At 40.8% G+C, this 12518-nt stretch overlaps 1 protein-coding gene across 1 annotated transcript in view; it reads left to right on the top strand.

Moving 5' to 3' along the window:
* Positions 1–10376: 10376 nt before the first annotated feature.
* Positions 10377–12518, top strand: part of LOC124135709 — a 29741-nt gene continuing 27599 nt past the window's right edge. The window contains exon 1 of the mRNA XM_046501192.2: positions 10377–10569. The gene's annotated coding sequence lies outside the window, so the exon portion shown is untranslated. The remainder of the gene's footprint in view (positions 10570–12518) is intronic.

Raw genomic sequence — 12518 nt, 5'->3', positions numbered from 1 at the left:
AGGCAAGGTGTGTGCACTTAAAATATGTAATGATGAATGAAAATAATTTGGACACTATTTGCACATGTTTGCCAAAAAGGCGTTAATAGTAATTTTGCATGTCACCAAATGATTTAGTTGTATTTTCATCATGAATGGTGTGTTTAAAAAAGTGGAATGCACACCCATGCACCCTCACTTTAGATCTGCGTATGAAAAGAGAAGCTACAAATTTACACAAAAATACTGAATCATAGATCACTGTAAACTTGTTTTCGTGACACCATGTGTTCGAGAAAGGAATATCATGTCCTGCTAGTCAAACCAACCCTAATGCCTTGGGTTGTAATCCATTTACTATTTCTGTAAATGGGGACCTAGTCAATAACAAATGTGACCACGACACAATCAGTTTCTGTTTCTGTTTGTATTATTCCTTGTGGACGATATCCATAATAGAATCTTGCCTTGACTCGGACATCTGTACATCTTGTTTGTCTAGGGGAAGGTGATATAAAATGCAATACTGCCAACAATTGATTGGAGGCAGTAATGTCAAGATCTGAAAGCTTCACATCAATAAATGTGATCAGTTGACATTCACTGAGTGAGCGGATGTTGCTTTCTGCCAGCATCTAATGCTCACAATTTGTTGTGAAGTTGCACCTTTAGGTATGCCAGAAACCTATGATCATGCTTTTAAATCCTCGTTAGCTGTTATTATGTTTCTAGGTTTGTGAACACCCAAGCTGTGCTCATGGGTTTCATCAAAGTGGTAAATGTCTCAGACCTGCATCCAGGATCTGGTGGTCATCCTAGCTGATTTGGTTGGATCGATGTTCATGATGTCAATCACTGGATTGTCTGGCCCAGACTCAATAATTTACAGACCACCGTCATATAGCTGGAATATTGCTATATTGAGTGTGGCGTTAAGCAACAAACAAACAAACAAACAAACAGACCTGCATCAAGACATAGAAGTACTGGTCAAAGTGGCATTAAACCCAAATCAATCACTTAAGTAAACCCTTGACAGAAATATAACACATGCAGATGCTTTTCCATATCATTATTTATTAGGTTGCCTCTGTTCAGCGCTTGCTTTGATTTGTATTGATTTCCTCGGTTTGTGGTGGCTTGCACTATAACAATATTTTCTGAGAGATGTAAAGAGTGAATCAATCAGGTCAATGTAACGACCTGATTATCAAAATTCAGCTCTTGATTAAGACATACATGGAATACTTGGGACTCATTCTTCCCAGAAATCCCATAAAACCCACCAGACATAGATGCTAAGATAAACCATGATAGATACCTTGGTAACCATTTTGTATTCATATCCTTTCTGTCTATACTGAAACCAGAAGATTTCAAAGGATACTTTATGGAATAAAGATACCAAATACCCTGTCTTCCTACCTTGACCATCAGACTTCGATCCACAAACCTCAACCACCTGTCCATTACCATTAGTCCTTGACCACCAGTCCATGACCATCAGACCTCAACCACCAGTCCATTACCATCAGACCATCAGATCATGAACCTTGGTCACCAGTCCATGACCATCAAACCTTGACCAGTCTATGACCATCAAACCTTGACCACCAGTCCATGACCATCAAACCTTGACCAGTCTATGACCATCAAACCTTGACCACCAGTCCATGACCATCAGACCTCAACTGCCAGTCTATTACCATTAGTCCACAACCACCAGTCCACAACGATCAGACCATCAGATCATCAACCTTGGTCACAAGTCCATGACCATCAAACCTTGGTCACCAGTCCATTACCATTAAACCTTGACCACCAGTCCATGACCATCAGACCTCAACTGCCAGTCTATTACCATTAGTCCACAACCACCAGTCCACAACGATCAGACCATCAGATCATCAACCTTGGTCACAAGTCCATGACCATCAAACCTTGGCCACCAGTCCTTGACCATAAAACCTTAGTCACCAGTCCTTGACAATCAAACCTTGGTCACCAGTCCATGGCCATCAAACCTTGGCCACCAGTCCTTGACCATCAAACCTTGGCCACCAGTCCTTGACCATCAAACCTTGGTCACCAGTCTATGACCATCAAACCTTGGCCACCAGTCCTTGACCATCAAACCTTGGTCACCAATCCATGACCATCAAACCTTGGTCACCAATCCATGACCATCAAACCTTGGCCACCAGTCCTTGACCATCAAACCTTGGCCACCAGTCCTTGACCATCAAACCTTGGCCACCAGTCCTTGACCATCAAACCTTGGCCACCAGTCCTTGACCATCAAACCTTGGTCACCAGTCCATGACCATCAAACCTTGGCCACCAGTCCTTGACCATCAAACCTTGGTCACCAGTCTATGACCATCAGACACTGACCAACAGTCCATGACCATCAAACCTTGGCCACCAGTCCTTGACCATCAGACCTTGACCACCAGTCCTTGACCATCAAACCTTGATCACCAGTCCATGACCATCAAACCTTGGCCACCAGTCCTTGACCATCAAACCTTGGTCACCAGTCCATGACCATCAAACCTTGGCCACCAGTCCTTGACCATCAAACCTTGGCCACCAGTCCTTGACCATCAAACCTTGGTCACCAGTCTATGACCATCAGACACTGACCAACAGTCCATGACCATCAAACCTTGGTCACCAGTCCATGACCATCAAATCTTGGTCACCAGTCCTTGACCATCAAACCTTGGTCACCAGTCCACAACCATAAGGCCATCATACTATGATCACCAGACGTTGACAAACAGTTCTTGACCATCAGACCATCAACCTTGGCCACCAGTCCTTGACCATCAGACCTTTACCACCAATACATGGCCATCAGACACTGACCAACAGTCCATGACTATTAGACCTTTCTTCAGACCTTAACCGCAGCCCATGACCTTCAGAACGTAACCACCAGCCCACGAAGTCATAAACAAATACTATGTAACTAAGGCAATCATTGTAAATACATGCTTTCCATCGCACACACTCATCTTTGAATTATTTAGATAATAGGCAGCTATGCCTGTTGGTACTTGATTGCACTGCTCTCGCAGCTGGTTACGTAAATACTATCAATACGTAAATACTATTGCTTGTTGGTGGATAACGATTTATTCTTGCATGATCACATACAAGTGCACCGGAAAAAAATGTTTATATGAGTTACGGCCTGTGTTCAAAATGGCACAATGATACAGCCTCGTTTTAGTACCAAACGCTTGGAACGAGCACCCGATGGCTACCTTTAAGACATCTGAATAACACTAAGTTAACAATTTTTAAGCATTGTTCATATACTTGCAGCTTGAAGTTGTACGCTGTGATAAGAAACATTTTCCTAGTGTTGTCTATTTAATGTTTTAGGACATCATGACATCAGCGTAAAGTCCGGTACTGATGACCGTATGGCTGTGAAACATGGATTACTCTTTGTTTGTTTGTCTGTCGTTTAACGCCGCACTCAGCAGTATTCCATGACGGTGGTCTGTAAAAAATCGAGTCTGGACAAGACAATCAAGTGATTAATATCATGAACACCGGTCCACGCATTTGGGATACGATGACATGCATCAACCAAGTCAGCGAGCCTTACCATCCGATCCTGTTATTCGCTTCTTTCGACAAGCATAGTCACTTTTTACGGCAAGTATGGGTTGCTGAAGACCTATTCTAACCCGGATCGTTACGATCAGGGGTAGCATATGTGGACTACTACCTGCCATATGGTGAATAAGGTATCGAAGGTGTTTTAGTGTGATTTTAAATAACTCTTGAACCTCGACTATACATTTATAAATAAGTCTATATATCAGTTTACTGTCAAACATTATTGCACAAAATGAAATTCATTGGAATGTAAACAATCGACTTTAGCATTCTGTAATGTCATTATATAGAGTTTGAATAATACAACCAAACACAAAGCAAAATCAAAAACAAGTTTGACCGAATTAAGAATATATGACAACAGAAAAAGTTTTACCATTTCGAATGCCTTGAACAATTATAAGTCTTGATATATCTCGGTAATGATAAAATGAAGGCACATCCCTTTTGTCAGAAAATGTGAATTATTTTCTAAAAGCGTATTACTTAAACATGCCCCGAGTGAGTGAGTGAGTTGAGTTTAACGCCGCTTTTAACGGTATTCCAGTTATTTCACGGCGTGTCAGCTTAATGTGGGAGGAAAGCCCGAAGTGATGCAGGTCTCAGACGTTTACCACCTCGGTGAAGCCCACGAGCACGGGTATGGTGCTGAAAAACCTAGAAACATAATCGGGGCGAACCGGGATTCGAACGCACAATCATAGGTTTCTGGCGTGCCCAAGGCGAAACGCGGCGCTTTAGACGACTGGGCCACCCGTGCCCCCTAACATGCCCTGAAGAACGAGTTGTGGTCTTTCCATGGTTTCAGCTCACTGGATCTTCTGGTTCCCGAGAAGAGAATTCTTAAACATTAAAAACACTTTGGTTATAAACATTTTTCAAAGTATGTTAAGACAGTTCATTAACGACTAGACGACAAACAAAGTACAATGTCATAATCACATGTTCTGGTGAGCTACAAATCGAAATCTAACAGCAATAACGCTTATTGACTTATTTCACCCTGAAACCAATTCAACCCTTGTGTACATCAGGATATATAATCTTTATTCATCGCAGGTCCTATAAATCATCATGTAACATATGTACCCCCGAGGCTCGAACCGTCTATCATATATAACATCTTCAAACAAAACTCATATCGATTCTTCAGTAGGTATCATGGTGGCTGATATAACCAAGGCGTCATCCCTCTATGTAACCTGAATCACATGACTTCTGCGACGAGGAAAGCGGTGACTTTTTGTAGTCCCTTTCAATCATTGTTTAATGCCCGTTCCTTAGCAATGTCAACTGCATGGTCCACAGGGTCTGATCTGCTCGATAACAAGTCTACAGAGATGTATTGGAACGGCCTTGAGCGACATGTCGGATTTTTTGTAATGGTTGTCAATATTTGTTTTGTTTGAATAAATCGTTGATCTACATACGACTATTGTTCTTTCAGGCACTGCATTTCAAGGATCAGAATGGACTAAAAGTATTAAAACATTTTGAAATTGTTTTAGGTTTGGTAGTAGGAACTGATTTGGTGATCCTCAAAACTATCTGTTTTACATATTTACATGATCCTACCAGCAGATAGTTGAGCTCAGTTGAAATGGAACTTCAAGTGGGCTTGACACGTCGTGATACTTTGTCCATAGTCCGCCTCTACGTCGTTAGCTTTTATTGTTTCAATAGCACTCATTGCCTATTACTCTGCCATTTATGTGTAGTGTGTGCAGTAAGAGTGTGGTAGGCTCAGAAACGAAACTTTGACCCTCTTTCTAGCAATTATTGATGGATTAATATGAAATATACTTTGCATGACCTTCAGATACGAAGGAACCATTACTCATGTTGCATATTTCTGTTCACCTTTGTTTTATGATGATTATTTGTTGATGTTGTAATTGTTCTCCCAAATTCAGGTGAGCTACAGAGCCTTGTAGCTCATGTTAAAGCTTTTATAATGAAGCTTTTGTTTCTTTGTAATCACACAAGAGACATTTTGGTTTTTGAATACGGTTTGATAAACAGTCAGTATATGATAAAGCACAACATAAGTAAATCACCCCAAAGAGATTGAATCTCAGACAAGATCATCTAGCTGTCTTGCAATGACATGGGATATGTTTTGCACAAAGTTATATTCACTGTCAAACATGTAGCGGCTTGATTAATATAAAAAACACACATAATGTTAATTAATTTTGTATTCCAGTCCCAGGAGAACTGCTGTGTGGCAGGCAACAAACAAACACTTTCTGTTTTATTCCTATTGTATGAGTGTCGGGTGCTACGTGTAGGGCAGGACATGCTTACCCTCTTCGCGATCACCTGGTGTCATCGTTGATTTTCAGTGATCCATTCATATAATTTTCTCATTGTTCGTTAATTGGAACTGGCCCATCCGTTGACAACAATTTGTGAAAATGATCACGAATCAACCTTGAGAAAGTGACTTCATAACCGCTACATGATTTGTCTTTGAATTGAATGGTGTTCTAAAAGGTAACTGGTATCATTACATGTCCATTTTTATGCCTGAATAAAGGAAAGATCCACTTAGTAGGAAATCGATCACTGTTGTCAGATTGATTTTCTGTACCCTTCGTACACTAACCTAGACTGGTATATTGATATTTATCCAAGTGCTACGGGCGTGCCGTTACCGATTATTGTCATAGTCGGTTCAAAATTCGCCATTTCGATCCAACTTGTCGAGGATGCTATTCTGCATCAGTTCTCAACACTGAACAATGTATCTGCTTCTGTGAAAGTATCTCTCTGTAGTTTCAATTTCTACTTGATGCCGTATTGATGTGGTTCAAGCAATGCGCCTCCTACAACTCAATGTCGATGTATCAATCATCTAATGTTCGCCTACTACTAATGTTGATAATGTTCCAATCCGTTAAGGCGTGGTCGGTTAGCCTAGTTGTTAAAGGGTTTCGCCGAAGATCCGGGTTCGATTCCCGACATGGGTACTATGTGTGAAGCCCATTTCTGGTATCCCCCGCCGTGATATTGCTGGATTATTGCTAAAAGCGTCGTAACACCACACTCACTCACTTCAATCTGCTGACTTCTCCTACTACTAATGTTAATGTGCCAATCCGCTAATGTTCTCCAACTACTAATGTTTATGTACCAATCCGTTGAATTCTCCTCCTTTTATGTTAATGTACCAATCTGCTGATGTGTTCCTACTACTTACGTTAATGTTACAATCCACTGATGTTTTCCTACCACTAAATGGTAGTGTACCAATCTGCTGATGTTCTCCTACTACCATATTAATGTACCAATCTGCACATGTACTATTGCTACTCTTGTTAATTTATCCATCTGCTGCTGTTGTTTTTCTACTACTAAGTGTTAATGTACCAATCTGCCGAGATTCACCTACTGCTAATTTTAAGTTATCAATCTGCTGATGTTCTATTGCTACAAATGATAAATGGACAAAGCTGCTGATATTCTCCTACCACCAATGTACACATTCCATCCGCTGGAGCCCATTTCTGTTGTCCCCCGCCGTGATATTGCTGGAATATTGCTAAAAGCGGCGTAAAACCATACTCACTCACTCTATTGCTACTCTATATTCTCCTACTGCTAATATTAACTTATCAATCCGCTGATGTTCTTCTACTACTAATCTTAATTGTTCGATCAACTGATAATCTTCTAATACTAACGTTATTATGGATAAATCCGCTGATATTCTCCTACTCATAATGTTAATTTAGTCATCCGCTTATGCTCTATTGCTAATAATGTTAATTTATCCATCTGCTATTTTTCTATTGCTTAATTTCTACCTCCGCTGATGTTCTCCTAATACAAATGTTAATGTATCCCTCCGCTGATGTTCTCCTAATACAAATGTTAATGTATCCTTCCGCTGATGTTCTCCTAATACAAATGTTAATGTATCCCTCCGCTGATGTTCTCCTAATACAAATGTTAATGTATCCTTCCACTGATGTTCTCCTAATACAAATGTTAATGTATCCCTCCGCTGATGTTCTCCTAATACAAATGTTAATGTTTCCCTCCGCTGATGTTCTCCTAATACAAATGTTAATGTATCCCTCCGCTGATGTTCTCCTAATACTAATATTAATGTATCCTTCCGTTGATGTTCTCCTAATACTAGTATTAATGTATCCCTCCGCTGATGTTCTCCTAATACTAATATTAATGTATCCCTCCGCTGATGTTCTCCTAATACTAGTGTTAATGCACCCATCCGAGTTTTCCTACTTCTTTATGTCATAATAGCAATGACGTTCTCGTATTAGTTTATCTAAATGTAAAGGCCTTAACTATCCGTTAATTTTCGCAAGAGCCGACTAATGTCGATCCGGTGGTTAGAATGTGGACTGTGTAGATTTAGAATTTTATTGATTAGAACTTTCAACAAGTGACTGGCTTCACTGTTATTGTCATATCCTTATTCTCCTTTCGACATGTCGGTGTTCTCCTTTGATGGGTCTTATGTTTGTAGCAATCGATGTAGAGAGTGGAAGCAAATATCCTTTCCCTTTGCACCTTAGAATCAAGTCTATTTACCTTTTCCTCGATGCTCACATCTCGCGGTTCATTTCTCCATTTCTCGATGACAGGCAAGTATATGTATATTTTCCACATTAGATACAAGTTAACTTGCCAAATGACTTTCAGACGTTAGTTTCTTGTCACATTTCCCCGTCACGTGTTATCCTGTACCACTGTCCTCTAAACGTGCACCAGTAGATGCATTGATCTTCCTATTTCCATCATCAGTCTTCATTTTGTTCACCTCCAGATGCAAGAGTCTTCCCACTTTACACCACGAGACACAAGTGTCTTCCCATTGTACACCACAAGATGCAAGGGTCACCTCACTTTGCACCACCAGATACAAGGGTCATCCCACTTTACACCACGAGAAACAAGGGTCTTCACATTGTACAACACGAGACACAAGGATCTTCTCACTTTACACCACAAGGGTTTTCCCTCTTTGCACCACCAGATACAAGGGTCTTCCCTCTTTGCACCACCAGATACAAGGGTCTTCCCTCTTTGCACCACCAGATACAAGGGTCTTCCCTCTTTGCACCACAAGATACAAGGGTCTTCCCTCTTTGCATCATCAGATACAAGGGTCTTCCCTCTTTGCACCACCAGATACAAGGGTCTTCCCTCTTTGCACCACCAGATACAAGGGTCTTCCCACTTTGCATCCCGAGATACAAGGGTCTTCCAATGGTACACCACAAGATACAAGGGTCATTCCACTTTACACTGCGAGATACAAGTGTCTTGTTACTTTACACCACGAGATACAAGGGTCTTGTTACTTTACAACAGGATATACAAGGGTGTTCCTACTTTACACCACGAGATACAAGGGTCTTCATACTTTACACCACGAGATACAAGTGTCTTGTTACTTTACACAACGAGATACAAGGGCCTTCCTACTTTACACCACGAGATACAAGGGTCTTGTCACTTTACAACAGGATATACAAGGGTGTTCCTACTTTACACCACGAGATACAAGTGTCTTGTTACTTTACACAACGAGATACAAGGGCCTTCCTACTTTGCACCACCAGATACAAGGGTCTTCCCTCTTTGCACCACCAGATACAAGGGTCTTCCCACTTTGCATCCCGAGATACAAGGGTCTTCCAATGGTACACCACAAGATACAAGGGTCATTCCACTTTACACTGCGAGATACAAGTGTCTTGTTACTTTACACCACGAGATACAAGGGTCTTGTTACTTTACAACAGGATATACAAGAGTCATCCTACCTAAAACCACGACATACAAGGGTCTTGTCACTTTACACAACGAGATACAAGTGTCATCCTACTTTACACCACCAGATACAAGTGTCATCCTACTTTACACCACCAGATACAAAGGTCATCCTACTTTACACCACCAGATACAAGTGTCATCCCACTTTACACCACCAGATACAAAGGTCATCCTACTTTACACCACCAGATACAAGTGTCATCCTACTTTACACCACCAGATACAAGTGTCATCCTACTTTACACCACCAGATACAAAGGTCATCCCCCTTTACACCACGGGTCGTCACACCAGTAAATATTTCGCGGTATCATTTCAAGATCAAACTTCGCAGTGAGTATGTATTCCTGAATGTCAAGGAGACGAGCATGCCGACAGTGACGACACCGACGCCAATAATAATGATGGCATAAATACAACTATTTATTACGAAAATGAATTAATGCATCCATAAGCATTTCATTAAATACGTCGTGTGTCAAACCAAACTGTTATTGTGTATCAACACATCAATGACCAATCCTCCTGTGCATTACTGTATTGGCATTTTGAACTCTAATCGATTTTTCCCCAACAAGGCGTGTCTATACTAAACGTTATGACAGCGTCAAATAAAATATGCATGATGCTCAACTATATATCTGCATTATCTACAACATTCCAACTTAAATCTATAGTTATCGATCTGAAAGTGACGGCTCTGTAAAGACACTATGACAGAATCACCTCTCCCCATCCAAAACCCAAAGCCCCTCCCCCGTTCGGGTTTCTAGGCAGTAGATACACACACCCTTTGCAAGACTTCAACTAATCGTTGAGGCCATTCTCTTCACGCCTCGCTATCTCTTGCTATTTGATTAGTCAATTTTTCTACTGTTTTAGAAACTTTGTTTCCGTGTTGCTCAGCAACATCACAAAGGGAACCTGGCGCCACTTAATGTTATATTTTGTCTGACATTGAACAACTGAAGAGGCGTGTGTCATATAGAAGATATTGAAACTAACAGAAGGTTGTCGGGATTGAGATTATTTCACATCCGGTGCCCTTAATATACGTTTGACTTTAAAAAACATTCCTGGATAACAAGCAAGTGTATTTGTAACAGCGTCATTCGGGATGTAACGTTCCTTCATACGCTATTGGTGAGTTTTTATTCGTATTGAGAAACTAGTCTATGTGTAGTTGTTTTTCGCAAGGAGATTATTGTACATATACATATACAACCACGTCTCATAACATCACTTTTGTAGTCTACGATTTTCAGTTGATGCATTTCTACTCAATTTTAAGTCTCTTTTGTAGCTTAAGATATTATTATAACCAATTAAAATAAGTTCAGCAATATGCTCGTACCTAAAGGTAATGACGCTGAAGATTCAGTGAGAGAATACGGGTGCGATATGCAATGAAGACAGCGACGTAGTTCCCTTGTACCATTGTGACCAGCCAGAGGCTAGTTATAGTCAGAATTCACCAACAAAGCGTGTTTCACTGGTCTTACTGTCATTTTATGTTTTCCATTTGCGTTTAATCAATGTTCTCTTTATCGCCCCTCAAAGTGTTCACCATTAAACAGTCTATAAAATACTGATTGCTTTGAATTTTAGCAACATGATATGGCTGAACACCAGTTTGGTCTGTTGAAAATAACTACACATATATCGACTTTCACAATATTGATATCCATAATCATCATTGTCCGACGATTCATTTTATGTAATCCCTAAATTAAGAATTGGAGTCTATCATATATACGTTTAATCATATCTATCATAAAATCCGGGGGCACGGGTGGCCCAGTCGTCTAAAACACTGTAAGTCGCTGTGCAGAGTTGCGTCCCTTAGGCACGCCAGAAACCTATGACTGTGGGTTGAAACCCCGGTTCGCCCCGATTATGTTTCTAGGTTTGTCAGCACCATACCCGTGCTCGTCGGTGGTAAACGTCTGATATACCTGCACCACGTCTGGGTTTCTTCCCAAGGGGGCGGTCGGGAAAACCTAGTGGTTAAACCCTCACTCACTCCCACATTAAGCTGACACGACGTGATATAACCGGAATAACTCACTCACTACAATAAAAACGTCTTTTCAAAAGTGTATATCTATGATTTAAATGAATTATGATCACTCACAGGAGGTGAGTATGGTTTTACACCGCTTTTAGCAATATTATAGCAATGTCACGGCTGAGGACACCAGAAATGGGCTTCACATATTGTACCCATGTTGAAAATCGGACCGGGTCTTCGGCGTGACGAGAGAACGCTTTAGCCACTAGGCTACCCGACCACCCTCCACTCACAGTGAAACAGAGGAACCGCGTCACCTCAAACAATCCCCGTGTACATACCTGCACACCACAATATAATCTTCTGCACAGTTCATACCTTTGATCATGTGTAAGAAGTGAACACATCATTGGCTCAGAACATTCCTTTCCTTCAGACATGACCCCTTCTGTATCTACACAGACCCTGGAACTACTGGTGAGACAGTCAGAAGAAACGTGCGGATTATTCATAATAATCCATTCTTAATCAACAAAGTCTGAGACAATTAACATCAGTTGTAGGTGAATGAGACGCCGAAGTAATAGAAATGTCTAGGTCCTTGTTCAATTTTGTTTTATATATATATATATTTCGGTTTGGTGTCAACGTCAACAGGCAACTGTAGTGGAAGCTCACTAGATAGACTTGGCGATCGGAGATCAACATTAATCAACGACCAACACAAAAATATCAGAAACTCGTAACTATTGTTTTTTTGTATGTGTGTAAAGTGCTTTAAAGACGATATATTCCGAACAAATTCAGTACAGTATGTGTTATCACTGGTATTTCTTTCTGTCTTGAGTGTAGTTTAATGTATGAGGAAAGATTTACTTGGGTCGTAGGTGTTAGTAAAGTATGGCGCTGGCAGTGAGTTAGTATTGTTTTACGCCGCGTTTAGCAATATTTTAGCAATATCACGGCAGGGGACACCAGCAATAGCGAATAAAACCTGGGTCTCCGCCATGACGAGCGAACGCTTTAACCACTAGGTGAGCCCACCGCCCCTTATAGCACTGATAGATCAAGGACTAAAATC

Source organism: Haliotis rufescens, unplaced genomic scaffold, assembly GCF_023055435.1.
Source record: "Haliotis rufescens isolate VD_foot unplaced genomic scaffold, xgHalRufe1.0.p SCAF_1, whole genome shotgun sequence".
Taxonomy (NCBI): domain Eukaryota; kingdom Metazoa; phylum Mollusca; class Gastropoda; order Lepetellida; family Haliotidae; genus Haliotis; species Haliotis rufescens.
The sequence above is the reverse complement of the archived record's forward strand: the minus strand, read 5'-3'. Positions and strand labels throughout refer to the sequence as shown.